Source organism: Theropithecus gelada, chromosome 3, assembly GCF_003255815.1.
Source record: "Theropithecus gelada isolate Dixy chromosome 3, Tgel_1.0, whole genome shotgun sequence".
NCBI classification, from domain to species: Eukaryota; Metazoa; Chordata; class Mammalia; order Primates; family Cercopithecidae; genus Theropithecus; species Theropithecus gelada.
The window spans coordinates 23992733-24003915 of record NC_037670.1 but is presented as its reverse complement, the minus strand read 5'-3'; the positions used below and the strand labels follow the sequence as shown (position 1 = coordinate 24003915).

Here is an 11183-nt window from a genome sequence, read left to right as displayed (position 1 = left end):
CTGGAACCCAGCAAATGGCCTGTGAAGGATGCTTTTAAGCACAGAAATATGTTTCCCAAAGTTGTTGGTGTTGCTGGAGCATAAATGCTCCAGGTCCCCAAGCCACTGGCCAAATCTGCACACACACACACAATGCTTTGTGTGCCTTGTGTGTGAGTGTTTTATAATGGAGTGTATTTATAATGAATTCCATGTCTCAGTAGGCACAGAAAGAAATGGAGATTGTGCATGTGTGCAGGTGATGAGATGGTCCCTAAACAGAACCAACTCAGCCAAAGCAGGAATTCAGAGGAATTGGACTTCCTGTGACCAGTAGAGTGGGTTTGATGCAGCCTAGAATTTAAGAAGCCGAGTTACCACAGTTGACATCTGTGAACAGATGCATGAAAGAACAAATGAATGAACTCACGCAACATTCAGAGAGGGCTCGATGTGTGGGCTCCATTTGTGATGTGAGGGTCCAGACTGGCCATGGGATAGAGCGTCAAAGAAATACCAATCGAGGCAGAAGCCGTATGGAGAAAGGAGGCCCGGGCAGGTCTGTCTGTTCTGTTGTATTTTGCAAAGCAGACTTCATCTGCCCCAAACAGGGAGAACTGGTAGGGATTTGCAGCTACGATCGGTCAGCCATGAGCTAGGCAGCGATGCAGATGAAAAACAAAGACAATCTGACCACTGGATTCCTGGCCAGCCTCCTGTGTGGGTCTTCTGGGAACCCAGGGTGACTGGTCCTCTCTGGAGGACAGAGCCTGGGCTCAGGAATGGCCAGGAGTGGGACCACCTGCCTGGGTCATAAGCTCACCCTCACCTGGGTGCCAGCCTAGACTGGCATGCTGCCCAAAGTTGATTAACTTGGGATTAGAGCTAAAGAGTCAATCTTCCTCTCTCTCTCTCTCTCTCTCTCTCTCTCTCTTTCTCTCTTTCTCATTTCTGTTATTTCTTACCTGGAGCCAAAGTTCTGAGAAGCCTGCACCCTCATATCCCATCTGTAAATCTTCCAGCCAGATGTCCCTTCGATAATCGCGTTATGCAATGCAAGAAAGAAACCCAAGATGTTCCCCCAAATACATAATACAATGTTAATGTAACTGCCGGGAGACATCACCAGAGAGTGCATGGAAACTCTACAAAAGCAAAGCAAATCCAAACAAAAAGCCCTCTGCACAAGGCCAAGGAGTTGAAGTAAGTTAAAATGAAACATCAGTAATATTGTTTGGGAAAACAAAGAATCATATAACACATGGCTTCTAAGAGAAATTTATCGAATGCTTTCAGACAGCTTGAACAACGGGCTTGGCAGATTAACAGCCGTAACTCTACCTGCAGGTGTATATCAAGTTCAGACATCTGATGCCAGGTCCCAGGCCCTGGGAAGGCCAGAAGGCCCAATATTAGACATAATCATTCTTGCTTAATGCCTTTTTCAAAGCCCATGTAATTCATTGCTGGGGTTGTATTTCATGTTTAGGTTGTCTGGCTTTCTTTGTTCTTAAGAAAACAACCAACCAATACCAGCAGGCCAAACATTCTTTAGAATCATGAAACCATAGAATGTTACCACTGGGAGGCATCTTGGAAATTCAGACTCCAATTCTTCCGTTTTTCAGAAAAGCTAACTGGGGCTCAGGGAAAGAAAGCAAGTGGTCTCTTGGGCCAGAGGAAGGAGGAATCCGAAAGAAGGAAGGGACAGCCCTTGGTAAGAACCGGATTCCAGAGGGCACACAAAATACTGCTGCCTGGTTTCACACCACCTAGACTTCATGATAACGACGACACCCACTGTGTGATTTTTATTTCCAGTTTACAAAGAGCTCTCAGTTGGAATTTCTTTTGACACTCACAATCTGTCTCTAAATGCATGGATATGACCTGCATATTTCAGCGTAGGAAACCAAGATGTAGCGAGATTGGACCAGGATTCCAAGGATTGGGGCTTAGTTAGCCACATCCTTTTCAGTTTTGAGAGTTGAATGGTCACTAGTATGAACAATGACTGTCCCAGGCAAACCAGAGGACTGGGTTACTCCACCTGTACCCCAAGCCCATGCCAGTCCCATTCAGCCATGTGGCTCCCAATCCCACCCTCCATTGCAATAGGCCTCATATTTCTCAAAGCACTTTTACGGTTTTCTTGTGCCAAGTAACCCAGTGAGTTGGGCAGGGTGGACATGCTGTGCCATTTACACAAGAAGAAATGGAGTGTTCAAAATCTGCTTTTCTGAGGCCGTGTAAACCACGAGAACCATGCAAAGGCATTAATTCAAATGCACATCCAGGGATCTTTAGTCCTGGGTACATCAGGGTACCTTGGGCCTGCTGTAGATCTGGATGTCTTAGCAAATCCAGAGTTCCTTACTCCTGCTCTGGCATTCTCTTTCCCACATACATTTACTCCACCCAGGGAAGGAGAGAGGAAGGAAATATTTAATAGATTGTAACATATGAGATCCCCAAAAAAAGTGTTTTTAAGTTAAAGAAATCAATGATGAGGGGAGGGAAGAGGGACCCACCTTCAGTGCAGCCTCCAGGCAAATTTCCAAAAGGCCGGCATGTTGGAGTCAGCTCTGGGACAGCAGCCCCATCCCACTGAGTCTTGGGGGAGATGAGAAGGGTCTCAAGTCCCAACAGTCACGGAGCCCTCAGCTAGTGGTCTCCTAAAAAGAATAAAGCCTCAGCTTGGTCAGGTTGGCTCTCTGGGCCAAATGGCAACCTGCACTGGAGGCCCCAAACCTGGCAGCCCATGGAAATCGCTTGGAAGCAGGGGTTATCCCAGATGTGCAGAATCAGAGTCTGGTTTGAACCAACTCTCCAGGCAATTCCAATGAGCAGCCAGATGAGAAGCAGGGATTTGAACAAGACGTCATTACTATTACAATTATGTAAAGTCATTTCTAAAATCTCCCCCTTCTTTCACATGAGATAATGAAAGAAAACCCACTTGATACCATTTTTTACATAAACTATATGATCGCTTTTTTTTTTACAACGTAGTTTTAGGGAATTTAGGGTGAAGCATGGGTTTGGGAAGCAGGACCTGAGTTGAGACTCTGGCCTTGACCCTAATGAGCAGTACGAGACCTCAGGCAAGACATGTGACCTTCCCAAACCTTGGTTTTCGTAACTGTGAAATGGTGGTGATGATTGAAGGAGCAGTGCAGGGTTAATGTGAGAGTCGAATTATATAGTTTTTATAAACTGCCTTGTGCACTGGGAGCATTTGGAAAATGGAAGCTTTTAGGAACATTGTTGTGTTGTCTCTATGCTTGGCAATGTGGGCAGTTCACAATGTGAAGGGTAATTTTTGCTTCTCTCACTGTATCACCATGTCAGCAGCCCAGTGTGAGCCAGCACAGTTGAGCATAGACTGCCTACACTCTACTCTCAGCCCTGCAGTCTAAGATAGCATCTTGTGGGGCTGAGTCTAAGGCAACTGCTAAGGCAACTGCAGGGGCACAGATAAGTCCTTTTATTGGGCATTTTCCCCAGCTCGGGGTCAGACACGGATGCTCTGGGGTAACTAAGGAAATCCCCTCCCACAAGTAAAGTAGGAAAATCACCATGGCAACCCCAACCTGAAAACAACATAGGCACGACAACAGTGCAGTGGGGGTTTAAAGGCGTGATTGGGAAAGTGTCGTGGAAGTGTCTCAGCTAGACTTTGATGAATGCATGGGATTCGTGCAAGAGGTAGACATGGCAGGAAGGGCTCTCCAGGTAAAGGAACCAGCCTAAAGAAGAGCTCAGAGGTGGGTGTGGTGGGTCTGATGAGACTTCATCAGACTGGTTGGTGCTGCACCCACACTTGGGGGAGGGGAAGCATGTTGTCAGCCCTACCCACCCCCACGCTGCCTCCCAGCAGATCGGGGCTGCCAGGGAGCTGGGATGGGCCCCTTCCTCATCCATGCAGGGTGTTTCATTCCACAGGATGTGGCCGACCTGAACCAAGGCCACGGCTTTGGCTCTACAATTAAGAAACCACCACAGTTCTGACTCTGTAAAAAACAGAGGTGTTTATCCCAAGAGTTATCCAAGTTAGACTGGAGGGTGCCTGTATGCTAGAAGGTTCTGTGGAGGCACTGAAGAGGGGTGAAGCCACCATGATGTAAATTAAAGGTGACATCCTAGTCGTGTGGTCTTTCCGATGGACAGCACCAGAGTCAGGTCTGGATTGGTTTAAAAAGGTGGAGTTGGTTTCAAGGGCTACAAAGACAGCCTTCATAACTTTAAGACTCATTCCATATGGGTTTAATACTTACAGTTCCTGAGAACTAGATGCTTTGCTTAGGCGCTGAACGCACTGCCTCGCCATCGGAAGCCCCGCATTCAAGACCATGAACTGTGAGTCAAATTAAACTTTGAGTGTTCCTTTTCCTGCAAGACAATGGATGCCCCAGTTGAAGAGACACGTAAGAAGTGCAGAAAAAGAAAGCAAAGCAATCAGCGTTTCAAGATAACGATCTCATTCCGTGGAATGTGGGCTCCAGGAAGCAGGCATGGGGTCCAGTCTCGTTCACCTTTTCGTCACCTGTGTCTGGTAATCGGAAGCGCCCCCATAAACAGTGGTTCGAGGAATGAAGTAAGAGAAACTCCTCTCCATCTAATGAAAGTGAATGTTTCCATGGGGATTGTGGCTGTTAGGAGTGGCAGGGGCACTTGCTTTGTATTTAGGCTTTTGCATTTCCTTTAGCCCTTAAAAGAACATTCTCTAGGTAGAATATTTATCAGGACTGGCCCTCTTTTGAGAAAAATTGAAATATTGGCACTTAGTATCAAAAGCACAGGAGTGAGAACATGTGGTGTTTGGTTTTCTGTCCTTAAGATAGTTTGCTCAGAATGATGGTTTCCAGCTTCATCCATGTCCCTACAAAGGACATGAACTCATCCTTTTCAGGGCTGCATAGTATTGCATGGTGTATATGTGCCACATTTTCTTAATCTATCATTGATGGACATTTGGGTTGGTTCTATTTTTATATTTTATTTAGAATAATGTACATCTATATTAATAAATGAGATTAAAAAAAAAAAAAGCACAGGAGTGCTACTGTGCCCTCTGGGACAGTGTCACATGGAGAAAGCTTGCTTTCCTGACCCTCAGCAGGGTTCCCCAACCTGGAGTTCACCTGGAGGTGCTCATTAGAATGCAGGTTCCCAGGCCTACCAAACCTGGGACAGAGCCAAAAATCTGCATTTTAAAAAATAATTTCAGTTTTTATTTTCGATTCGGGGGGTACATGTTCAGGTTTGTTATGTAGATATGTTGCATGACACTGAGATTTAGGATAGGAATGATCCTGTCACCCAGATACTGGGCATAGCACCCAACAGTTAGGTTTTCAACCCTTGTCCCTGTCTCTCCCTCTCTCCCTTTGGAGTCCCCAGTTTCTATTGTTGCCATTTTTAGGTCCATGAACACCCGTTGTTTAGCTCCCATTTATAAGTGAGAACACGTGGTATTTGGTTTTCTGTTCCTGCATTTCATTCCCTTAGCCTATTGGCCTCCAGCTACATCCATGTTGCTGCAAAGGATATGATTTTGTTCTCTTCTATTGCTATGTCATATTCCATGGTGTGTATGTAGCACATTTTCTTTATTCAGTCCACCATGGATAGGCACCTAGGTTGAGTCCCTGCCTTTACTATTATGAATAGTGCTGATGAACATATGAGTGTGTGTCTTTTTGGTAGAATTATTTATTTTCTTTTGGGCATATACCCAGTCATGGGATTTCTAGGTCAAATGGTAACTCTGTCTTACGTTCTTTTTTTTTATTTTTAATTTTTGTGGGTACATAGTAGGTGTATATATTTATGGGGTACATGAGATATTTTGGTACCAACACACAATGCGCAGTAACCACATCATGAAAAATGGGTATCCATCCACTCAAGCATTGATCCTTTGTGTTACAAACAATCCCATTATACTCTCTTCTCTTTTTTGAAAATCTGAAATATATTGGAAAACATGGCTTTTGTTTAGTTTTTTATTTAACTTTTAAGTTCAGGGGTACATGAGCAGGTTTGTTACATAGGTAAACTTGTGTCATGGGGGTTTGTTGTACAGATGATTTCATTACTCAGGTATTAAGCCTAGTATCCATGTCAAGTTCTTTGAGTAATCTCCAAGTTGCTTTCCTTAGTGGCTGAACAAATTTACACTTCCACCAACAGTGTATAAGCCTCCCCCTTTCTCCCTAGCCTCGCCAGCATCTGTCATTTTAGCCATGCTGACCAGTGTGAGATAGTATCTCACTATGATTTTGAGTCGCAGGGAATCTGCATGTCTGAAAGTTCCTCAGATGAATCAAGTAGAATGCTAACACTTGTGAGCTAGCACTGACTTCTTCAAGCAGCATGCCTATCACCTGTGACAGCTCCCTCTGGGGAATGTGGTGCCCAGGGGACACAGCCACCTCTCCCAGGACCACCCTTTGACGTCTTTCAGTGGTGAAACCATCCCAGCTACCAACAACTGCAGAGGCAGCAAAACCAAAGTAAACCAGGAAGAGAGGCAGGCAAGACCATATATGTGACTAATAAAGTTTCTGGGAAAAAAAAAAAAAAAGGACCTGTTACTTGTGTCTGCAGTGACCCTGACCCCACAGTCAGTGAGTGAGCAGGTTTACAAGTTCTTGAAATACATGTAAGCAGCACTACGGTATAATTATCTTTTCAAAACTGCATTTCATAACCAGAAGGGTGGTCTCCAGTGGAGCCATTCCCGAGGCACCATCCACCCATCCCTGGGAGCAGCCCTCAGTGGGCTTCAGATAATCCGCTCGCCAACCTTTGCAATCAGCTCTTTAGTCCTTCCTGTGCTCCCTCACACCACATTCCTTCAGCTAATTGTGGCATGTCTCCTTTCCCTTGGCAATTAGCCATTATAAAGAAAAACGTTTCACCTCCTGCAAGAAGCCTTCCTAGATTTCAAGAGAGCCGGTTCCTCCCACCTCCCCGCCCCAGCATCCCCAGTGAACATTTGCAGATCCCTAAGTTACTGAAGCCATGCAGGAAGAATAGAAAAACAATTAAAAGGGAATCGAGAAGCAAATGCCAATTTTTTTTCTCTGTTTCCTGATGGGCTTCAGCAGACACAGGCTGAAAATGCATAGGCAAGGTCACCTGTGAGCTTTTCCTGCCGGATTAGACAAGCACATCCCAGCGTCAGCCTATGGGACATGGACGCACCTTGGTGCAGGGAACCATACTGAGTGCAGGATGTGGATGGGAAAGGATACTCAGGCCTTGTCCCAGGGCGCGGTGGGGGTGCCTCTGCCCATTGTCCATGTGTCTGGGCACCCGGGTGATGGAAGATGCCCCACTGGGTCGGGGGACAGGGCTGCCTGCACTGAGCCCCCAGGAGGCTGAAGAAAGCGTTTCCCCACCCCACCCCAGGCTCTGTTTGTGGATTTAGCCAGGTGACCTCAGAGGGCTGGCTGATCTGGGTGGGTGCAAGGGGCGGTTGTATACGTTCAGGGTTCCTGCCTCTCCGCCATCCCCAAAATGATTTATTGGCATTTTGGCAAATCTCAACTTGGTTCACTGCTGCCTCTTCTTCCCTAAAGACTTCCCAGGACTTCTTGGAGTGTGGGGGTGTTTTCAGAAGGAATCTGACAGCACCTCCCCATCTCCCGCACACATACACTCAGCCTCCAATGGTCTCTGCCATGCCAGGTTAGAGGAACCAGGCATGCTGAGTGACCCGGGCATGTCCTCACATTTTCAGGAGAACGGTACAACTCGACAGAGAGGCATTGAAGCCACTCTTTCATGAATGAGTCAGGATGACAGGTGGAGAAGGATGTCCCCAGACCCCGGGGTCCCCAGCCCTTCATGGGAGAGATGGGAGCACCCATCGAGGCCTCCCTTAAAAAAAGGCCACCTGCCACTGCAGTTTGGCTTATGCCATAATATAAATTCCAAAGCAGCAACTTGGTGAGAAAGCCAACCAGAGAACCCAAGGCACAAAGGGCAGGGGGAAGGTACCTAGAATGGCCCCGCAGGCCTCCGGCTGCCTTGTGGCTCCGGTGCCCCTGAGGACAGTAGCCCAGGGATGGACTTCAGCGCACTCTCATCCTGTGACTCCCACGCTTTCCCGTGGGTGCGTTCTGGACCTTGATCACGGGCTTCCTCAGTTTCCCCAGCTGTCAGTAAGAACACAGAGTGGGTGATTCTTGTCTGGACCAAGGTATGCACACAGGTGATTACTATGGCCTCTGAGATTTGCCTGCAGCTTAAACCTGCCTCACCTAAAAGGGCACAGGTTATGGAAGTCACCTGTGTACCTGCCAAGCCCCAGCCCCAATCAAAAGTGCTAAGCTACCCTGGGACAGAGCCAACACTGTCTCTCCTTTCAATGCATGCCAGCCACAGTGAATCCCTCCGCCTGCTGGTGTCTTCTGTAGCCCCTCTCCACGCCCTGTTCTTCCAGCAGCTCCCTGTTGAGGAACCAAGTGTGCCCAGCCAATTTCCCCCAGCACCCACTCCCTAACAAGCCTTGCCCAGGCTGTCATGGTTGGAACGTGAAAGAGTCAACCTCCCTTTGGAAATTTTTTTCACTAGCATCATCATAAAACACAGATCAATGTTCAAGAAATCCCCCAACCATGAGGAAATGATGGAATTGGGGTTGAATGGCCAGCAATTGCCCTTCCCCCAGTCTTTGAACACAGTTAAAACTTAATCAAGTGCAATGCTCAAAAATGAAGAGTATAAGCTCATTTTCCCAGCTGGTTCAAGGAAGCCATTGCAATCTCTGCACATCAGTGGAGAAAATCACAGTCTATCTTCTTGCCTTAGCAAGGGCAGTAGAGTGTATATAATTTTATCTTGCTTGTTCGAATGCGGAGGTCTGTACCTGGGGGTCACATTTCTCTTTTTTTTTTTTTTTTCTTTTGAGACAGAGTCTCACTCTGTCACCAGGCTGGAGTGCAGTGGCGCGATCTCAGCTCACTGCAAGCCCGCCTCTTGGGTTCAAGCGATTCTCCTGCCTCAGCCTCCTGAGTAGCTGGGATTACAGGTGTGTGCCTGGGAGTCACGTTTCTATGGCAATTCCACAAGACCCCGAGATGGTGCTATAGTCGGCTGCTCCCTGGTGTTCGTTGGAATGCGGCTGCATTTTCTAAATTCCTTTGTCCACTTGTCTGCCTCTCCTTTGCTTCTTTCTCCACAAAATTATTTGTCCACAAAAAAAAAAAAAAAAAAATGTTGAGTTAACTGAGGATTCTGGTTAGCTGTTCTGCAATTAATGCAGGTGTAATTATACAAAACACGTGAACATTGGTCTAGAGCAGCGCCGCCCAGTGGAGCTTCCTGTGCTGATGTTTGTGATGCACCCCCTCGGTGCTATGCGAATGGTAGCCCCTCACCACAATGGCAATGGAGGAATTGGATTTTAAATTTTATTTAACTTTATTTTATTTTATTTTATTAGTTTCGAGACAGAGTCTTGCTCTGTGCCTCAGGCTGGAGTACAGTGGCACGATCTTGGCTTACTGAAACCTCCACCTCCCGGGTTTAAGCGATTCTGGTGCCTCAGCCTCCAGAGTAGCTGGGACTAAAGGTGCGCATCACCGTGCAAGCCACCACGCCCGGCTAATTTTTTGTATTTTTTGGGTTTTTTTGTGTGTTTTTGGGTTTTTGTGTGTGTATGTGTGTGTGTTTTTTTGAGACAAAGTCTCGCTCTGTCGCCCAGGCTGGAGTGCAGTGGCACGATCTCGGCTCACTGCAAACTCCGCCTCCCAGGTTCACGCCATTCTCCTGCCTCAGCCTCCCGAGTAGCTGGGACTACAGGCGCCCGCCACCGCGCCCGGCTAGTTTTTTGTATTTTTTAGTAGAGACGGGGTTTCGCCATGTTGCCCAGGCTGGTCTCAAACTCCTGAGCTCAGGCAATCCACCCGCCTTGGCCTCCCAAAGTGCTAGGATTACAGGCTTGAGCCACCGCGCACGGCAACTTTAATTATTTTAAATCTGAATAACCACACGTTCTTTGTGGCTAGCTTCCTGGATGGAGCGAGAAGAACGATGATAGGCAGCTCACGGGAGCGCTGGGCAGGAGGCTGTCTGGATTCAAATACAGCAGCCCTGTGCTGTCCACGTGTGGTGGTGGGAATTCACTGAGACGACTTAGAGGGAGCCCCACGCTCCGTGTGGGGCACAGTGTGAATTCTCAGGAAAACAAGGCCGTGTTGTTCTGATGGAACCCCAGGTTTAGGGGCTAGATTAGGCCAGCTTCAGCTTGTCTCATCCCCCTGGTTTCCACACTCCTTCAGGCTCTTCCTAACTCAGGCATTGTAGCAGGCTGGCTTGTGTCCTCAAAAAGGATATGTTTAAGTCCTAACCCGTGGTACCTGTGAATATGACCTTGTTTTGAAATAGGGTTTTTGCAGATGTGATTAAAGGTCTTGAGATGAAATCATCCTGGATTGAGGGTGGGCCCTCCATGCAATGACTGGGTGCTTTCGAGAAGAGAGGACACACAGGGAGATACAGAGAATGTCAGGTGAAGTAAGGGACAAGATTGGAATGATGCACCTACAGGCCTGGGGACACCAAGGCACGCTTGGAGCCACCAGAGTGAGGGGGAGCCATGAACGAATTCTCCCTAGAAGCTTCGGAGGGAACATGGCTCTGCTGACTCATTGGTTTCAAACTCTGGACTCCAGCACTGTTCAAAAATCCCTTTCAGCTGTCCAAGCCTCCTAGCTTGTGCTATTAATAATTCGTTATGGCAGCCCTAGGAAGCTAAGACAGGTGCCGTGAGTTCCCTTCGCTGAAAACCAGACTTCCTTATTTGGTGTCTTGCTTATTTGGGAAAATATTTAGAATGGAATGGACCCATTATATGAGGATAGGTCCATCTAAAAAGAACCTCAAGAGGTTGCAGTGAGCCGAGATCGCGCCTCTGCACTCCAGCCTGGGCGACAGGGCAAAACTCCGTCTCAAAAAAAAAAAAAAAGAGAACCTCAACATTCCACTGTGTTTGACTCCTTGAAAGGAGTTAAATTTCTTTATTTGTAACTTTTATTTTAAGTTCAAGAGTACAAGTACAGGTTTATTATATAGGCAAACTTGTGTCGTGGGGGTTTGTTGTACAGATGATTTCGTCACCCAGGTATTAAGCCTAGAACCCATTAGTTGTTTTTTCTGATCCTCTTTTTCCTCCCACCCTCCAAAAGGCC

General features: G+C 47.1%; 1 long non-coding RNA gene across 1 annotated transcript; it reads right to left on the bottom strand.

The window, feature by feature from the left end:
* Nucleotides 1–1241: 1241 nt before the first annotated feature.
* LOC112621812 lies at nt 1242–4579 on the bottom strand. Its single transcript, XR_003118777.1, has 3 exons — nt 4515–4579; nt 4257–4371; nt 1242–2654 (listed from the first exon to the last, which is right to left on the bottom strand). It is a non-coding gene; the product is annotated as an uncharacterized LOC112621812 (long non-coding RNA).
* Nucleotides 4580–11183: the final 6604 nt, after the last annotated feature.